General features: G+C 32.2%; 1 long non-coding RNA gene across 1 annotated transcript in view; it reads right to left on the bottom strand.

Annotated features, from left to right (window-relative positions):
• LOC107725111 (uncharacterized) overlaps positions 1-4,547 on the bottom strand; it is a 10,350-nt gene extending 5,803 nt beyond the window's left edge. The window contains exons 1-2 of the long non-coding RNA XR_001638087.1: positions 4,443-4,547; positions 268-627 (exon numbers count right to left, since the gene is read on the bottom strand). This is a non-coding gene — a long non-coding RNA (uncharacterized LOC107725111). The remainder of the gene's footprint in view (positions 1-267; positions 628-4,442) is intronic.
• Between the last annotated feature and the right edge of the window lie 1,786 nt (positions 4,548-6,333).

Below are 6,333 nucleotides of genomic sequence, written 5' to 3'. Positions count from 1 at the left end.
TTTTATTTTATTTTATTGAATTGAATTGAATTGAATTGAATTGAATTGAATACAAACAGGTCAATGTTTTTTTTTTTTCAATCACTGTGCCAAAATGCTCTCTCCTGAATCCTGATACTAATGGGGCATTTGAGGACAGTCAAACACTTTAAAGCCAAAACAGAGTTTTATGTAAATAATATAAATAAAATTATAAATAATCCAGAGTAATGGGACACTTGAGGACAATCAAACACTTTAAAGCCCAAAGCGAGTTTTATGCCTCACCTTTGCCCCCTAAATGAACCCAAGAAGGCCCTTCACGTTCCCAGCTGATCCCGGCGCTCACAGACTCATTACAGGAGAGCAGGGATTTCTGGAAGCTGCCCTGGCAACCCGGGATGGGAATGAGCATGAGAGCGAGACAGCGAGGCTGAGGAGGAGCGGAGGGGGTCTGTGGTGTGGAGCCGCTTACACGCCGCCCGCGGACTGTCCACATGCTTCTGTCGCGAGGAACTCCAGGAACGCCGCAGAAAAATGCCTGGAATTCCGGATGGGAATCTGATCAAGCTCACAGCTAGAAAGGAAGTCCTGCTTATGAGGAACTAGCCGAGCCTGTCTGAGTCCGCTGGCAGCGCTCAAGCGTTTCTGTAGTGGTTAAAACACATTTTAACTTTAACTTTACAAAGTTGCACAGAGTTAACACACAATAATATCTCATGCAAAAGCATCTGCCAAAACTATGAATATACAGTGGAAAGTAGCTTTTCCTCTTCTTGATTTTGAGGATTTATGTGTTCATATGCGATATCAAATTAAAGTGATTCTTCAAGGGAGCTTTCCTGTCCCTTTGGATGCTTTTAAAGAAAAAAAAAAAATATATATATATATATTATGTGAATCTTTAAGGGACCTTTTATATCCCTTTGGATGTTTTTACCGAAAGAAAAGAAAAGAAAAGAAAAGAAAAAAAGAAATTTTAAAAAGTGCTTAAATAAATTAGGTGATTTTTAAAAGGAACTCTCCTGTTCCTTTGGATGTTTTAAAGAAAAAAATTAAGTAAATAAATAAATAGCTGATTAAATAAACTCTGAGATTCTTAAGATAATCTTCCTGTCTTTTTGGGGTGTTTAAAAAAATAGAAATAATAAAAATAAATAAAAAGGAGATTAAATAAATTAGGTGATTTTTAAAGGAAACTTTTCTGTCCTTTTGGCTCTTCTTAAAGTAACATAAAATAGAAAAAAAATTATAGAAAGCTGATTAAATCAATTAGGTGATTTTTTAAAAGAAACATTCTTGTCCCTTTGGACAGGTTTTTAAAGAAAAAAAAAAAAAAAATATATATATTATGTGAATCTTTAAGGGACCTTTTATATCCCTTTGGATGTTTTTACCGAAAGAAAAGAAAAGAAAAGAAAAGAAAAGAAAAGAAAAGAAAAGAAAAGAAAAGAAAAGAAAAGAAAAGAAAAGAAAAGAAAAGAAAAGAAAAGAAAAGAAAAGAAAAGAAAAGAAAAAAAGAAATTTAAAAAAGTGATTAAATAAATTAGGTGATTTTTAAAGGAAACTTTTCTGTCCTTTTGGCTGTTCTTAAAGTAACATAAAATAGAAAAAAAATAATAGAAAGGTGATTAAATCAATTAGGTGCTTTTTAAAAAGAAACATTCTTGTCCCTTTGGACAGGTTAAAAAAAAAAAGTAATAATAATAATAAAAAATAAAAAAATAAAAAAAAAATAAAAAAAAATAATTTTAGAAAATAAAATAAAATAAAATAAAATAAAATAAATTATTAAATCAAATCAAATCAAATTAAATTAATGAATTCCTATATACTAATTGTTTTCCACATTTTAGAAAAATATTAAAATCACTAAACCTTTGAAATAACACAAAATAAAATCTGGGAATCAAAACACGCAATTATATTTGAGCTTCCTCTTTGCCTGTCAGAATACTTTTAAACACTAAACTCAGAAAAAGTCACATTGTATTTTTCTTTTTTTAATGACAAAGGCTATAAGTGAAACATTTCAATAATCTTTATAACTTCCATAACTCATAAAATAGGATCCACCCTAAAGCATGTTTGTTTCTGAGTACTTGTAGAATAAAATCAGCCTGCTGTTTGTGTGCTCAATAATGTCCAGTCAAAAGACCATCTGATGACAAGCTCCATTAACAAATGTGCTTTAAACTGATGTTATGTGATGATAAGACACAAGTGCTGTTGACAAGTGTCTCTGTTAAAGTTGACTACAGATTGATCGTTTCCTGCAAGCCTGATGATTCTTCATGGATCTGAGGACAGGGGACTAGAAAAACAGATTGCATGCTGCCGTGAATAACTACAGGTCATCTAAAGCAGTTTTTGCAATATGATGTTCGCCAGAACAAATTAAGAATTTATATTAAATTAAAATACATTAATATTCTGCATTAAGAACATTTCTAAGACAAACTTCACTATAATGTGTATGATGAGGTAAATGGGAACACAAGATTGCAGATGGCGCTATTGAACAGCGAGAGCGATGACTGAACTGAATGAAGGCTGGCCTCATGAATATTAATTAGCTCATGTTACCCACTGCCATTCTGACTCTCTCATCATTACATTAACTCTGATGGTAATAATTACAAGCTATCTGATTACACAGCACACAGTAAATTACAGCAATTTACATTCTTATCTGTGGAGGAAGCTTAATATTTAATGAAATATGGCAATAATAGATAAAAAAAAATGTATAAGAAATTGGTAAGATAAATATATTTTAGAGAATATTTGAACAGAAATGAAATAGTTCATATTTTATATATTATATAAATATTTTATATGAAATATGAAATATTTTATATCAACAAATTACTCATTTTAATATAAAGTTAAATCTAGTAATAATCTACATCTAGTATAAACTAAAGTATAGCAATATATATATATATATGCCACACCTGATTTACAAAAACATAAAATGGTCACAAAAGATGAGTAAATATGTAAAGTAAAAACAAATAATTTACATATTTACATTTAGAGATTTGTATGTGTATGTGTATAGCACAAATAAAAAAATATAATTAAAAAAAACGCTCTGAAAATATATACATCTATAGTAGCTACAAGTTAAAAAAAATCTCATGATTTCTGCTTAAATGTAGTTTAATATAAGCAATATTTGGCACTGCTGATTTACAAATGACCATTATAAAATGTAAAGTGGTCACATACTGTAAGATGAATAATCTTATAAGAAAAATAAATAAATAAATACTTTATGTATGAATGAACAACAAAAATAAATATAAAAGTATTTAAAATAAAAATGCTCTAAAATTATATACATCTATAGTAGCTATAAGTTAAGAAAAAATATGATTTCTGTTGTAATGTAATTAAATATGGGAAAATATATAGCAGCAATACTTGGCACTGCTGATTTACAAATGATCATTATAAAATGTAAAGTGGTCGCAAGATTTATTGCTTCAGAAAAAAATTACTTTGTATGTTTACATCATTTGTGTTGGTGTATGTTCAACACAAAGAAATAATTGTGTGTGTGCGCACACGCACACTATAAATATAATTCTTTTGTGAACACATTTCTCTGTCTATCTAGATCAGACAATTAGACACATGCATGTGTGTGTGTTTGTGAGATTGTGTGTGTATAATGTGTGTGTGTGTGTGTGTGTGTGTGTGATTGTGTGTGTAGACAGAGGCAGGCTGTCGTTGCATGTTTCTTGTGTTTGCAGATATTTTGCACATTGATTGTGTGTGTCGTTGGCAGGTGTGTTATTGTGGCGTGATGTCGTGCCTCAGGCTGCAGTTTATTCACACAGTGACCCACTTATTGTGATTCAGGCGAGAAAGAGAGAAGAGGACAAAGATCTGCCATCATCATCACATCTGAACAGATGAGCTTCATCTGACGTCTAATGACTCACAGCAGCTGCTGCAGCCTCTAGTTTACTCTCAGCTAATAATACAGATGAACAGATTTGACTCCATTTACCTTATCTTACCTTGTCCATTGTGTGCGAGTTTCAGAATAGATCCCAATAATGTCTCAGTAACAGTCTTAAGTTAAAGCATATACATGTCCTTGAACACTCACATAAATGTAAAGCTAAAATCTTAAACCTGAAAGTATCCAGTCGCTCCATTAGATTGCATCATGAGAACATAAACATCTCAGAGCATCTCCTCTTTCACAGTCCCGCTGCCGAAAGCACTAATCAAGCGCATGAACTCTCCAAATCATCTATGGCTATAAACGTGTAAACTGTGGGTCTAATGTTGCTCTTGGCCCTTTGGAAACGTCTCTATCTGCCTCTGAGAGCCATAACAGCAGCACATTCAATGGCAGCGAGAGCGCAGCAGCGTCAGGTGTCTGATGCTTTTCAGCGCTTGTGTGTTTTTTAGCTGAACGTGTGTGTATGCATTTCTGTCCTCACCGAGTCCCACTGGACGGCCAAAGATTTTCACTGTAAAGCTGTAGACTGATGCACAATGATGTACGAGCGGCACATGAAAAGCTGCACATTCATCAACGTCCGGCACACCAGCGGCCTGTCTCTGAAAAATCATTAGAGGAGGCTGAACTAAAATATTTAGGGGAAAAAATGACATCCTCCGCATATGATTATACAGATTTGGTTTTCTGCAAATGACTTATTCATTATTAAACAAAAAAAGTTATTTGATGGTTTTAGCTTCTCTTCTCAAGAACCAGTTGCATTGGGTTCCAGACTTGTTTTACTGTTCTTTGAGCTCAATGTCACATTATACGTACATTATTTAGGGTAAATCTCAAATATATAAATCTCAGTTGTTTCTCCTAGATAGCAAATTGAAGTCCTAAAATTACTAAAACTAAAATAAAAAAAATATGAAATATGAAATTAAAAAAATGAAATAAAAATAAATTAAATACAGAAAATATACAAATATAAAAAGCTCACTCAAAACATTAACGAGCATATAAATAATAATAAAATAACATTGTTTAGATGCTTCTTGAGTAAGCCCCCATTAATCTCGCTAAATTAAAATTGGTAAAACTAAAAGTGAAATAAAAAATAAATTAAAGCTATATATATATATATAAAAAAATTACTAAAACTTAATCTAACATTATAATAAAAACTGAAGATATAAAATAAAAGCTAGTTCAAAATAATAACTCTAACAATAATAATAATAATACACTGTTCAGATGTTTCTCCTAAGAATAAGACCCCAGTATTATCACTAAATTAAAATGACTGAAACTAAAATAAAGCCAAATTAAAAATTTATCGAAATATAAAAAATAAAAAAAATGATGAAAGCACACGAGAATTACTAAAACTTAAACTAACATTAAAATAAAACTAAAAGTGAAATTGAAATTAACTGAAGCTAAATATAAATATTTAAAAAATAATAATAAAAATAACAAAAGCGCATAATTAGTAAACTTAATCGAACATTATCACCATCTTAGTCTCAGAAACGTCTCAAAGTCTTCAATCAAAAGTCAGAGATCACAAAATGCACTTTATATTTCCTCATCATATTCTACTGATTCTACAAATTCAAGTGATTTAAGCTTCATTTTATATACTCTTACTATACGATAACTACACATTTCTATCTATATGTGCTTTTAGGAATTAGCAGAAACTTAAATTAATATTAATTAAATCTCCTGAGCTATGAAAGTGCAAACTCATTTCTCTCTGCGCGAGTCTGTCCATATTTATATATCTGGGCGTGTGCAGGACCATCGGCCCTCATTCAGACCGAGACTCTGGCAGACGTCTCTCTGATTAACCATGAATCGGTTCATCCAGCCCCTCGCTTTTCTTCTTTTAGGGGGTGGGACACGGAGACCCTCTGGTGTCGCCCCACAGCTGCTGGTGCCTCTGATGCGGCCCACCCTCGTGCTTTTCATCAATCTCTGCTCAAACACCAATGAAAAAGAAGTTCACTTCCTACTTTGAAAGAATGTACTTAAAGGAACAGTTCACCCAAAAATTAAAATTTGCTGCAAATGTTCTCACCATCAGTCAATTCAAGATGTAGATGAGCATTGGAACAGATTATAATAGCATTACATCACTTGCTCACCAATGGATCCTCTGCAGTGAATGGGTGCCGTCAGAATGAGAGTCCAAACAGCTGATAAAAACATCAATAATCCACAAGCAATCAACGTTTTTAACGTCAAACCGTTGCTAAAATATGAGTCCTCTTATCCATAATATTGCTTCCTCCAGTAAAAAAGTTGTCTGGTCTGAATCAGGAGAGAAATCTGCACAGATCAAGCAGCGTTTAAACAGCTCTAAACTAATATGTGGCTGG

This window comes from Sinocyclocheilus rhinocerous, unplaced genomic scaffold, assembly GCF_001515625.1.
Source record: "Sinocyclocheilus rhinocerous isolate Xijiao unplaced genomic scaffold, SAMN03320098_v1.1 scaffold1295, whole genome shotgun sequence".
Lineage (NCBI taxonomy): Eukaryota > Metazoa > Chordata > Actinopteri > Cypriniformes > Cyprinidae > Sinocyclocheilus > Sinocyclocheilus rhinocerous.
This window is presented reverse-complemented; position numbering and strand designations above follow the sequence as displayed.